Source organism: Mobula birostris, chromosome 15 (genome assembly GCF_030028105.1).
Source record: "Mobula birostris isolate sMobBir1 chromosome 15, sMobBir1.hap1, whole genome shotgun sequence".
NCBI lineage: Eukaryota > Metazoa > Chordata > Chondrichthyes > Myliobatiformes > Myliobatidae > Mobula > Mobula birostris.
The window spans coordinates 57,816,023-57,828,879 of NC_092384.1; the positions used below are offsets into that span (position 1 = coordinate 57,816,023).

At 39.4% G+C, this 12,857-nt stretch overlaps 1 protein-coding gene across 1 annotated transcript in view; it reads left to right on the forward strand.

Annotated features, from left to right (window-relative positions):
- cdh13 (cadherin 13, H-cadherin (heart)) overlaps nucleotides 1-12,857 on the forward strand; it is a 1,220,695-nt gene that overhangs the window by 271 nt on the left and 1,207,567 nt on the right. The gene's annotated exons all lie outside the window — the stretch shown is intronic.

The window sequence follows — 12,857 nt, forward strand, 5'->3', positions numbered from 1 at the left end:
CTGACTGACTGGATTCTGCTCCGCTAATGTTTAACATGGATGTCCTCTATCCACGGCAAGGCTGCTTTCCCGCGGGAGACAACGAAGGAGAAAAGTTGATTTGCACTTTGGATTTCCAGTTTAGTTTTCTTTACCCCCATCCGCAGGAGCTTGCAATATTCCACTTCCCAATTTTCCAGGAGTTCTTTACGGTGTTCATGTATTTTTTTTTGTTGTTCGAAGTTTCTTATGGGTATACAATTCCTCGTGGGTGAAATCATCTTTGGGAAAGAGTAAGAGATCCCTTTGGACAAGACCTGCTGCTACTGTCCGTCAAGTGGAGGAAGCCTGGAATGTGTTTGGATTAGTGATAAAAGTGGAGGGAGGGAGGGAGAACGGGAGAGAAAACTTACCCGCCCTCCTGGGGAAGATCAAGTACCGGCATATATTTTAATGTGCAGTTATAATTTGGCTTTTTCCTAGCAATATTCGGATAACTGACTAAACCGCTGTTAAATGTGAAAGTGGTGATTCAAGAGTTAACCTATCAGCGGAATCAAACCGGTCTATTCCTTTAATAGTCAGGATTTGGGGGCATGTCTAATGTGGCATTTAAAACGGAGGAAATAACAGATTTGTACGGTTTGCACGGACATGAGTTTCAACGTTTAAATGAATGCGTGACTTCTACCAAATAAAGAGCACGACTTCCATATCTCATGCACCTTCACTGCTGGCTATCGCCTTGTAAAGTACTTGGTTCTCTTTAATCAATGATGAATCCCCACTCTCCATCACTAATTGTATCAATTCAGGCCACGGCCACAACTGCCACATAATTGCCACTCACTTTCCAAGGTATCCTGGGACCGGTTTTCACAAGCTGTAGCTTACGAGCAACACACGCATGTTTAAAACCCGCCATAACTATTTATTAATTTCCAGCCGACCCAATGCATTATCATCGCTCTAACAGAACAACCACTGCGGTGTATTGGAACACCCAACTGCTGTCTTCAACAGAAACGTAACTCGCCCTTAACATCTGCCAAGTGTGAAGATCAGGATTTCTCAATACTTCGCTGACACTCGGATATTGTCGAAACGCCCCTCCGCTTCCGAGTTTGCTCGAACCTTTCAAAACAGTTCTGGTTTGTATTGTCCAGTAACTCGGTAACTCTCAAACTGGGTGTGTCAGAACCCAGGCAGCAAGATTCGGGGCTCTGCTGTCATCAGTTCAGCGCCGAGACCTTCAGAGGCGAGGCTCTATGCAACACACACAGTCTCCAGAACAAGCGAGAGCTGCTTGGACTTCACTTTCAGCACCGAGCTGGGAGGTAGATTCACTGAGGACGTCGAATTTTTCGTGTGAATTGCGTGCCAAGTTTAAAGTGTCCAGTTTCTTGTTCCACTGTAGGAGTTAAGTGTGTATTCTCCGCTACCATTGGAACTGATGCATTATACCAAGATGCTCCTAGAAAAGCTGAAAATAATACAGTACCTCCCCAAGCCATAAACTTGGTTTAAAAAAAAACCACTTCCATCAGTCGTCAGGAGATGGCGCAGCAGATTATGATGGGAATCTTTATCCTAACCGCACCGGTTCACCTTCGGGTCAGAGTCCTAACCAGCCACTGCAGGGAAAATATAGGACCTTAGCTCTTTCTAATTATAATATTGCACCGACCAGTGGCTATTGGTAATTGGCGAAAAGTAATTAAAGATTAAATTCATTTCCGTTGTATTCTGAATTCATGGGTGTACTAACAAGTTGTTCGCTGTCATTTTATAATTAGTAAAACCTGTATGGAACACTTTAGATGGTTTGGTTTGTATGTCAGAATTGGTTACAAATGTATGCACTTAAGGAGATTATTAATCGCTTGTTAAAAATAAGAGAAATTTTAAATCAAAATACATGTCAGGTGATTTGTGAAATACAAATTTAATGATCTTTATTCCCTCCCACTGGAGGTTCTGTATTGAGTTATGAATTCTTGGATAATAGGTTGAATTGCATTTAATAAAATTTTAGCTTAATAATTAAATGGAAAAGTCTATAAAAGATTGGCCTCACTGAACAAATCTTCCTAGATAGTTCCTCAGGATTGAAGGTGACTTGTTTTCACTCATCATTGTTTTCTAAGATGGCAAATGAAGCCAGTGTGGGAACTGCAAACTTTATTCTTTAGGTGGCGCAGAATGTAATTAACAGAGCAAGTGGGTAGTTGTTAAAGTTTTGATTGATCAAAGTAGAGGAACATGAGCCAGAGATTCCCATGAGTCTGAGGGGAAGTTGAATTTCTCCAAGAAGACTTTAAGCACATCCTTGATTTTTTTTTCTGTCTGTTAATCTCTTACTGTAACAGGCCTCAAACTATAGTGCCTCTTTCAGGATCTGGTTTCAGGCATGAGAATGACTACCTGACTAAAAGTAACTAGGGCCTCAGTTCTGGGGATGTTGGTCTGGAAGAACCCGCAGACATTCAAGTGAATTTGGAGCACTGTACAGAGATACTGTTGGTAGTATATTTTTTCAGTACTTCCACAGGCATGCCATTCTGGACTTTGTCCTTGCTTTAGTGTTAGTCTTATTATTTGCTTCCAACCACTCCACATGATAAACAGTTTCCAAATAAAAAGTAAACTGCTGGAAGGTCAGGCAGCATCTGTGGAGACAGAGGGTTAGTCAGCATTTTGTGTCAAGATCCTGCCTCAGGACCAAAAATGCAAAGAGGAGATAAGTATATAGGAGGGGAGGCAGCTGATTAGGTGGAATAAAGTGGAGAAAGGGATCATGGGTAGATGGGGGGTGGGGTTGGAAGGTGGTAAATAGGGGTAAGTGAGGATTGCAGATTCTGAAATCTGACAAGTGTGGAAGGTGATAAATCAAATTAAATAAAGGAGTCATGATGGGCAGGTGGAACCATTGAGGGAGGAGATAGTAGACCCAATAGGTTAAGTACTGTATATGGGTGGCAGATGGAACAGGCTAGGCAATGGTAAAGAGGGCAGGGTGGATATCCCTTTAGAACAGTGATGAGGAGGAATTTCTTTTGTCTGTAGGTGGTGATTCTGTTGAAATAATTGCCTGAGATGGCTATGGCGGCCTAGTCATTGTGTATATTTAAAGCTGAGTTTGAATGGTTCTTGATCAGTAAGGATGTCAAAGGTTCTAGGGAGAAAGGAGAATGAGGTTGAGAGGGATAATAAATCAGTGTAATGCAATGGTAGAGCAGATTCAATGGGTTGAATGGGATAATTGTGCTCCTACAGATTTATGGGTGAGTGAGAGAATCTGGTTGGACCAAAAGTGATCAAGTGATCAAAAAAAAATTCATACCCCTGGGTTGCAGACTATCCAGGCAGAATTTGAGTTACTGTTCATCTAGTTTGTGCTTGACATTGTCCTGGCTGAGGACAGGCATGTCAGTGTGGGAACAGGAAGGAGAGGTGAAGTAACATGCAACCAGGAACACAAAATGGCCATTGCGGATTCCATTTTAGCAACGCTGCATGATGTAATTTCTTCAAAACTCCTACATAAGTGCATTAGGCTGAAAACACAAGTGGAATAGCAACTAATATTTAATGATTTTATGAAAAATACTCAAATAGTAAGTACTGCTCTTGATTCTCACTTACCAGAAACAGTTGCGGAATGTTATCTGCACCTGCTTTTCGCAGGAAGCGTGTTCTAGTTATGCATTATACGATATGTTGCTGGTATCATAATTAAACAGTACAGAAGGGCATCAGAATGGATATTTGCATCAACCAGTGAATCATTATTCAACTATGTTTTCCCATAGCCTGTCCTTTTTTTTTGGATATTTGAATTTTCTTTACTGTTGGTTAAATCTGAGATAGCTGAAATCACTTGTTTGATAGTTGGGGTGTGGGGGTGTGGGGGTGGGGGAGAGGGGAGGCGGGGTGAGGAGGGTGGGGGATGGGGAGGACGGAGGGGAAATTGGAAGCAGCCAACAACTGGCATTCAAACACAGCTCTACAGATCCATTGGTTTCAACAAACTGATATTTGCTCCCATGTGAATGATCAGCAATAGATCTGACATCATAAGAAATGTTAGCTATTTCTACTTAGACTGCATAGGATACACCTTGTATTGTAAGGCTATATGGATAGACAAAGGAGGTGGGGTGGTTTAGTTGTTTTTTTTTTAAAAAGAAATCAAATCCTTAGGAAGAGGTGACATAAAATTGGAAGATGTAGAGTCCTGGGATTCTACATCTGCAAGGGTAAAAGGATCTTGAAGGGATATATACACACAGGCCTCTCAACAGTAGCCAGAATGTTGGATACAAATTACAATGGGACATAGAAAATGCATGTAAAAAGGACAATGTTATGATAGTCATGGGGGATTTCAATATGCAGGTAGATTGGCAAAATCAGGTCGGTGCTGGATCCCAAGAGAGGGAATTTGTAGAATGCCTACAAGATGGCTTTTTGGAGAGCTTCTGGTTGACCCCATTACAGGAAAGTCAATTCTAGATTTGATTTGGGAGCTTAAGGTAAAGGACCCTTGGGAGGCAGTGATCATAATATCATAGATTTCACCCTGCATTTTAAGAGGGAAAAGCTAAAGTCAGATGTATGAGTCTTACATTGGATTGAAGGGAATTAGGGGCATAAGAGAGAAGCTGGTAAAATTTGATTGGAAGGGGACACAGACAGGGATGATAGCAGACCAGCAATGGCTGGGGTTTCTGGGGAAAATTCAGAAGCTATAGGATTGATACATCCTAAAGATGAATAAGTATTCCAAAGGAAGGATGAGGCAATTGTGGCTGACAAAGGAAGTCAGATACTGCATAAAAACAAGAGAGGGCATATAATATAGCAAAAATTACCAACAGAAAGCAACTAAAAATAACATAAGGAGAGAAAAGATGAAATATCAAAGAGGATGCTGATTCATAGGTTCTTGGTATCAAAAGTTGCGGGTAGAAAGCAAGAGAATGGGTTGGAGAGGAATAATAAAATAGCAGAGCAGTCTTGATAGACTGAGTAGCCCAATTCTGCTCCTGTCTTGTGGATTAATTTCTCTTTTTAGTTCAATTTCTGCTTACATTGTCTTTATCGGCCTTTATTTTCTCAATTGATAAAAGGACTGCTGGCTGGTGGCAAAAATTTATAGCCATTGACAAAGTTAATTTCTTCTATGATATCAAGGATAATGTAAAGTGCTTTTCTAATACTATAGCACATGTGAAAGAAGGCTAGTCTGAGTGTACTAACCTTGCATGCACTAAGCTGGAAGTACAACAGGAAATTAAATAGCATAAATCTACAGTGAGTAATATATGTGAGCAGGAGTAGCAAGACTACACCCCTCCTCCCTCGCTGTACAGTATTGTAATATTATAGTATGCACAAAGTTGATGAAACCAGCTTCTATGAATTTTACTTCTGAAGGAAATAAATAAGAAAATTTCAACAGGATACTAAGAAAAATTTATAAATATGTTGGGTTGCATTAGGATATGACATTATACTTCTAAAGCCACTTCTGTTAAATGTTAATGGGGAAAGCTCAATATGCATTTCAGCAGTTGAAACCAGCAGAGCGTGAAGAATGCTGAGGGAAAAAATTCTTCCAATATTGTTGGTGGAGAAATATTGATCACCTTCCTGTTCTTAACCAGTTTGAATGTTTGTGTTCACCAAGGTGAGACAAAGGCACGAGCCTATTAAAAGCTTGGCAATGGGGTGAGAAACGTCAGGTTTATAGCTATGAATATAATTCATGACACAATATTTGAAGGGGAATCTTCTTTATTCTCTGTCTGTCCATCCCTATATACACACTTGGTTGTGATTCTGAGATGACAACTATGGTGTATGTTGACTCTGACCCAATTTAACCAGTTTTCTCCTTTATTCCAACTATTGTTTTGTTTTAAATCCTATATCCCTTTATCAAGAAATGTAGTCATATACTTTACACAGATGATCTACTTCCCTCCCAATGCCATTTACTCCCCAAAACCAAACAGAACCATGATATCCTTATCTCAGTGCACCGCATACCCTACAGGTATTAACCTTTTTCTGGTTCTTGGCAATCATCAAATGAACCAGAATAATTTTCAAGGTTCAAATCAATGGAGGTAGAATTCTTGACTTTAGATTCATGCAAACATCGAACCAGTCCAAGTCCATCACCTGCAACTTTAGGGATGTAGCATGGAACAGGACTTCAATCCCATTGAGGTACAGTGTCCAGCAACCCATCTATTTAACATTAGCTTAATTACAGGACAATTTACAATGATCTATTAACCTACAGTTGTCCTCCACAGGTCCTGTTTGACTTGCTGAGTTCCTCCAGCATCTTGTATGCGTTGCTCAAGAGTTCCAGCACCTGCAGAATCTGTTGCTTGAAATCATAAACACAACAGCTTATTCTTTATGCACTCTAATGCAGTCTGCTGGTTTCTGGGAATAGAATGGCACTTAGAAGAGATTTTCTGAAAAGTAATCCACATGACTACCAATTTCTGTGACCATGTAGTGACTGAGCAATAATTAATTTCCCCATAAACAGACGTATAGAAAACAGGAATATTTGAGTAGAGTTAGTATATTAACTATTATTAAATACATTTGCTCTGAAAGTATCCACTAAGCTAATTTTGTGTGCTCATATCAATCAATAAAGACCTGACTAATATCCGTCAATCTTGTTAGTTCCTGAATTTATAACGTAGTTTCCACAGATTAGTGGCTGTACACTTGCTTTTCTATTTGCCGATACAAATGACAATATTACTTTAATATTTAGTTCACCAGTTAATTCCCGTAATGATGGATTGTGCTGTCATAGTATGGACCACAATTACTTGTCCAGAAGAGTTTTATTGTTAGATCCTTGGATTTAAATGGAACAATATTTACAATTGTGTGCTTGGAATTAAAAAAACAACATTTAACATAAGGAACACGTCAATTGTGTTGAACAAGTATTTGAAAATTGAGAATTGTTTCTATTTGCTTTCTTATGAATTCTGAATTATTTTTGTGGATTAAGCAATAATAAATTTTGCTTATCAGTTTGTTTTGGAAACAGAACTTATTTAGGATTGGGTTCGAGTTCTGTTTCTGATCACAGTTACCAATCATACAACTTAATCATTGGTTGGTGGACTTCATATCACCAATTTAACATTTACTATATATTAAAAGAAGTCATTTATTATGAAAATAGTGATGGCCTTGAGGTTGTGGTAATTATCAGGTCAGGATTTGATGATCAGATCAAGAATTTGGGAGTGAGTTTGGTAAACTCTTTTAACTTTAATCTCCTCCACCTGTGCTTGTTTGGAACCAGGTCCTGGAAGTAATAAAACTGTTGAGTGAACTCAAATGTTGCACTTCTAGGTTTATTTTGTGTAGTGTAGATTCAATAATTTTGACTGTATTGGTTTATATTGTAAATTCAAATTATAAAATCTTGTTAATCATTTGTTTGAAGCAATTACAATTTCTTGTTCATAAACATTGGGTACCTTCTATTTGGGGAAAAAAGCTTCACAGTAAAAAGCATCTTTTCAAAATTTTCAGCTGCATTTACAGTACTGTGCAAAAGCCTTAGATATATAGAGTATATTTAGCTTGGGGTGCCTAAGACTTTTGCATAGTACTATATTTGTCAATGTGGAGCGGGAAGCGAGTTTGTAAACCTGGCGGGAGAAAGGATGTTGGGAATTGTGAGCGTGGAGTGCTGCGGGGGGTGTTGGACAGATGGCCAGAGAAGGAGTACCAGGGGCAGGATGGGTGCTGACACATCCAACCCTGAGACACCAGGCAAGGTCATATGAATCCAAGCAATTGGTTTATTGATCATTACAGAATGTCTCTCTGGTGCTCCCCGCTTCCTCTCTATCCCTTCCCCTTTTTTTCCAATCATGATTCCCTTCTCCCTGCCCACTTCCCTCTCTCAGTCCACATGTCAGAATTAGGTTTATCATCACTCACATACGTCATGAGATCTGTTTGGTATTTTGTGGCAGAAGTACAGTGCAATAGATAAAATTACTACAGTACTGTGCCACAGTCTTATGCACCCGAGGCATAAAGATATATATATATATATATAATGTGTGACTGAGACTTTTGCACAGGACTATAAGCGGTCCCTTAGAATTAAATTTCATTAGAGTAATTTTAAGGTGTTTTTAAACATTTTTGGCTCACTTAAAGCTTGCAGTTTTAAATTTGCCTGCTCCTTCAATCTAAAATTCTGAAAGTGGAGATTTAGCAGTTATGTTTCCCAAAGAGTATCTATTTGAAGATGTAGGTGACTAATCACTAGTCATATTATTTGTAGATTGGCATCAGGCATACGATGTGTGAGATAGATTAAAGAAATTGTTTACATTATTTCATTTGCCTTTATTTTTCCACCATCAACATTTTGTAGACCACTGATCTTCATGTAGGTATTCTGCAGTTTGGGAAGCAAGCATTTACTTTCATGGAATTTTAAAATAAAACATATTTGGCTAATAATAAAAACAGAAAATGTTGAAAATGCTTAACAACTCAGATAGTAACTGTGGAAGGAGAAGATAAGTTAATATTTCAGTTTGATACTCCTGTCAGAACTGTTATGAACTATGAAGGTCTGTGCTGGCATGGACAGGACTATTGAAGGTTGTGCTGTTTTGATTAATTGTACAGAACATGGGAAGCACATCTACAAACGTTTGTATATGGACTGATTGAGAACGCTACCTACGTACATAATTATATGACTAAATGTTAATAGAGGAAAAATTATTTTTCTTCTTGAACAAAGGTGGTATTTATGGCAAGCGTTAAACAGATTTTCTGTGTTATTCCTTGATAAATCTGTATCAATTGAAATTGGCCCTTGGCTTGAGCAGGGCAAATGAGTTATTCTGGATGCATTTGTTGTCCTTCAGAACTCAGTGTTTTAACTGCATTTTAGACCACAAAATCATATGACATAGGAGCAGAATTAGACCATCTGGCCCTGCTTCGCCATTCAGTCATGGCTGATCCTCCCTTTTTTTATCTCCTCCTCATCCCTAGTTCCCTGCCTTCTCCCCATAACCTTTGATGCCATGTCCAATCAAGAACATATCGATCTCTGCCTTATATACACCCAACAGCCTGGCCTCCACAGCTGCATATTGCAACAAATTCCACAAATTCACCACCCTTTGGCTAAAGAAATTTCTCCGCATCTCTGTTTTGAATGGATGCCCCTCTATCCTGAGGCATGCCTCTTGTCCTAGACTCTCCCACCATGGGAAATGCCCTTTCCACATCCACTCTGTCTAGGCCTTTCAACATTCGAAAGGTTTCAATGAGATCCTTCCTCTTCCTTCTGAATTCCAGCGAGTACAGACCCAGAGCCTTCAAGCATTCCTCGTATGATAACCCTTTCATTCCTGAAATCATCCTTGTGAACCTCCTCTGGACCCTCTCCAATGCCAGCACATCTTTTCTAAGAACAGGGACCCAAAACTGTTCACAATACTCAAGGTGAGACCTTACCAGTGTCTTATTAAAGCCTCAGCATCACATTCTTGCTCTTGTATTCTAGATCTCTTGAAATGAATGCTAACATGGCATTTGCCTTCCTCACCACTGACTCAACCTGCAAGTTAACCTTTAGGATGTTCTGCACAAGGACTCCCAAGTCCCAAGTCCCTTTGCATCTCAGATTTACTCCCTGTTTAGAGAACAGTTTGTACATTTATTTCTACTACCAAAGTGCATGACCATGCATTTTCCAACATTGTATTTCATTTGCCACTTTCTTGCCTAGTCTTCTGATATGTCTAAGTCCCTCTGCAACCTACCTGTTTCCTTAACACTACCTGCCTCTCCACCAATCTTCATATCATCTGCAACTTGTCAACAAAGCTATCTATTCCATCATCCAAATCATTTACGTACAGCATAAAAAGAAGTGGTACCAACACCAAGCCCTGCATAACACCACTAGTCACTGTCAGCCAACCAGAAAAGCATGCTTTTATTTCCACTCGCTGCCTCCTACCAATCAGCCAATGCTCTAACCATGTTAGTATCTTTGCTGTAATACTATGGGCTCTTAACTTGGTAAGCACCCTCATGTGTGGCACCTTGTCAAAGGCCTTCTGAAAGTCCAAATATACAATGTCCACTGCATCTCTTTTATCTATCCTATTTGTAATCTCCTCAGAATTCCATCAGGTTCGTCAAACAGAATTTTCCCTGAAGGAAACCATGCTGACTTTGTACTATCTTGTCCTGTGTCGCCAAGTACTCCATCACCTCATCCTTAACAATTGACTGTAAATTGATTTTAAGCTACAACGAGAAGGCATCAAATTACTGTGCTGTACTTGGCAATTATTGAGGTGGTGGTGGTATGGAAAGAGGAGAAATAAGAGTCTGTTGTGCATTTTGAGCCATACTAAATGACCTTCCAGCATTGCAAGTGATTTTTGGAAATTGATATTTTTTGGAAAGTGATAATTGCAAGTATTTGAGCTCTTGTTTAATTCAGGAATGTGAAACGCTAATCCCTTGTGAATTTTCCATATATCCACATTTCTTAAGCTCCTAAGCTTATTGCTACATCCTTAACCTTTGTATTTCCTGGTAGTCTGTACATCTTGGGTTTGTTTTTTTCAAACATGCATTTGTCAATAAATGGATCAAAGAAATAGAAAGTCAGCGATCCCTTAGTTTATTTAAGTATATTTTTGTTTCTGCCCAGTTGGTTAAGGCCAAATCATAGACTTGTTTAGATAATGCCTTTCTTGAAATATGGAACTTGTAATTTCAAGGACCTAATAATCCAGTTTGTTGAGAATTTTTCCCGTATTTCACTTCTGCAAATACTTCTAGCATTAGTAATTAGTAGGAGGAAATAATCAATTTTAAGACACTAAGTAAATGCAGCAGATGTTAGAAATTTAGAAATATAAACACAAAATACTGAGCAGGTCAGGCACGATCTGTGGAGGGAGAAACAGAATTAACATATACAGTTGAAGTCAGAAGTTTGCATACACCTTAGCCAAATGCATTTAAACTTAGTTTTTCACCATTCCTGACATTTAATCCTAGAAAACATTCTCTGTCTTAGGTCATTTAAGATTGCTACTTTATTTTAAGAATGTGAAATGTCAGAATAATAGACAGAATGATTTATTTCAGCTTTTATTTCTTTCATCACTTTCCCAGTGGGTCAGAAGTTTACATACACTTTGTTAGTATTTGGTAGCATTGCCTTTAAGTTGTTTAACTTGGGTCAAATGTTTTGGGTTGCCTTCCACAAGCTTTTCACAGTAAGTTGCTGGGATTTTGTTCCATTCCTCCAGACAGAACTGGTGTAACTGAATCAGGTTTGTAGGCCTCCTTGCTCGCACATGCTTTTCAGTTATGCCGACAAACTGACCTAAAACAGGGAACGTTTTCCAGGATTAAATGTCAGGAATTGTGAAAAATTGAGATTAAATGTATTTGGCTAAGGTGTATGTAAACTTCTGACTTCAACTGTAAGATATTGTATTATTTTAAGATTAGTTTTATTTGTCATGTGTATATGGAAGCAGCATCATCATTAAGTTCCGTGAGGTATGATGTCAGTGATCATGGTCTATCCATGACCCCAATTGCTCCTGGCAATTTTTTGTACAGAAGTAGTTTGGTATTCCCTTCCTCTTGTTATTACGAGATGGGTGATCCCAGCCATTATCAATACTCTTCAGAGATTGCCTGCCTGGTTTCAGCAGTCACACAATCAGGACTTGTAATATGCACCAACTCCACCATCCTCCATCCACTCCCATGGCTTAAGTGACCCTGATCGTGGGGTGGGGGAGGACACCGATGTGAAGCAGGTGCTACACCCTGCCCAAGGGTGACCTGCAGACTAGCAGAGGGAAGGAGTGCTTTGCACCTCCTTTGGAAGGGATGTATCTCCACCCTGGCACTAAAGCATACTACAGTGAAATGTGCATCTTGCATCAATAACCAAAACAGTCCAAGAATGTGTTGGAGGCAGTCCAGAAGTGTCACCCGCAACTTCTAACCCTAACCCTAAACATATATCTTTATAATGTGGGATGAAATCCGAGCACCCGGAGGAAGCGCATGTATGTGGTCACGAGGAGAGTGTAGGAACTCTTTACAGAGAGCAGCAGGCATTAATCTCCGATTGGTGACAACTGGTGCCGTAAACTGTTGTGATAACTCCTATGCTACTGTACCTCCCCTAATAATAATAACAACTCTTTTTTGGATCATGTGGTCTCTTCTAATGCAGATTAGGCAATATTATGTAGGACATCCACATTCAACCCCCAGGACTAACTCTAAGCTTTTTTTCTTTGGCCGGCTCTTTGGTAGCCCTTTTCATACCCATTCTTACTTGTCTGACTTGCTGCATTGTTACAACGAGACACAGTGCAAGCTTGCGGAATGACCTTTCTTCTCCCATCTGAGCACATTGCAGTCTTCCAGACTAGATATCAGTTCTGCAGCCTGGGTAACTCATTTTCTTTATCTGTGTCAGAAATGACCATTTGTGCTTTGTCATCCAACTCCTTTTGTTTGTGCCCAGTTTTCTTTTGTCTCTGCATCATTGGAAACTGCCTGTTGAACTTGTCTCACACCATTGTTAGCAACAGATAATAATAAAGCATTGCCATCTATACCTGTCCCTTTAATCTCTTTGATGTATTGCTTTATCACAGATATTCTCTTTAGTCCTTACTTAGCATGGCCATTGCCTTCTCTATGACTTTAGAACTAGCATCTTATCACTCTTATAACTAGCATCTTATAACTCCATTCTTCTTTCCATTTGGTGTTGCCTAATCTGCTAA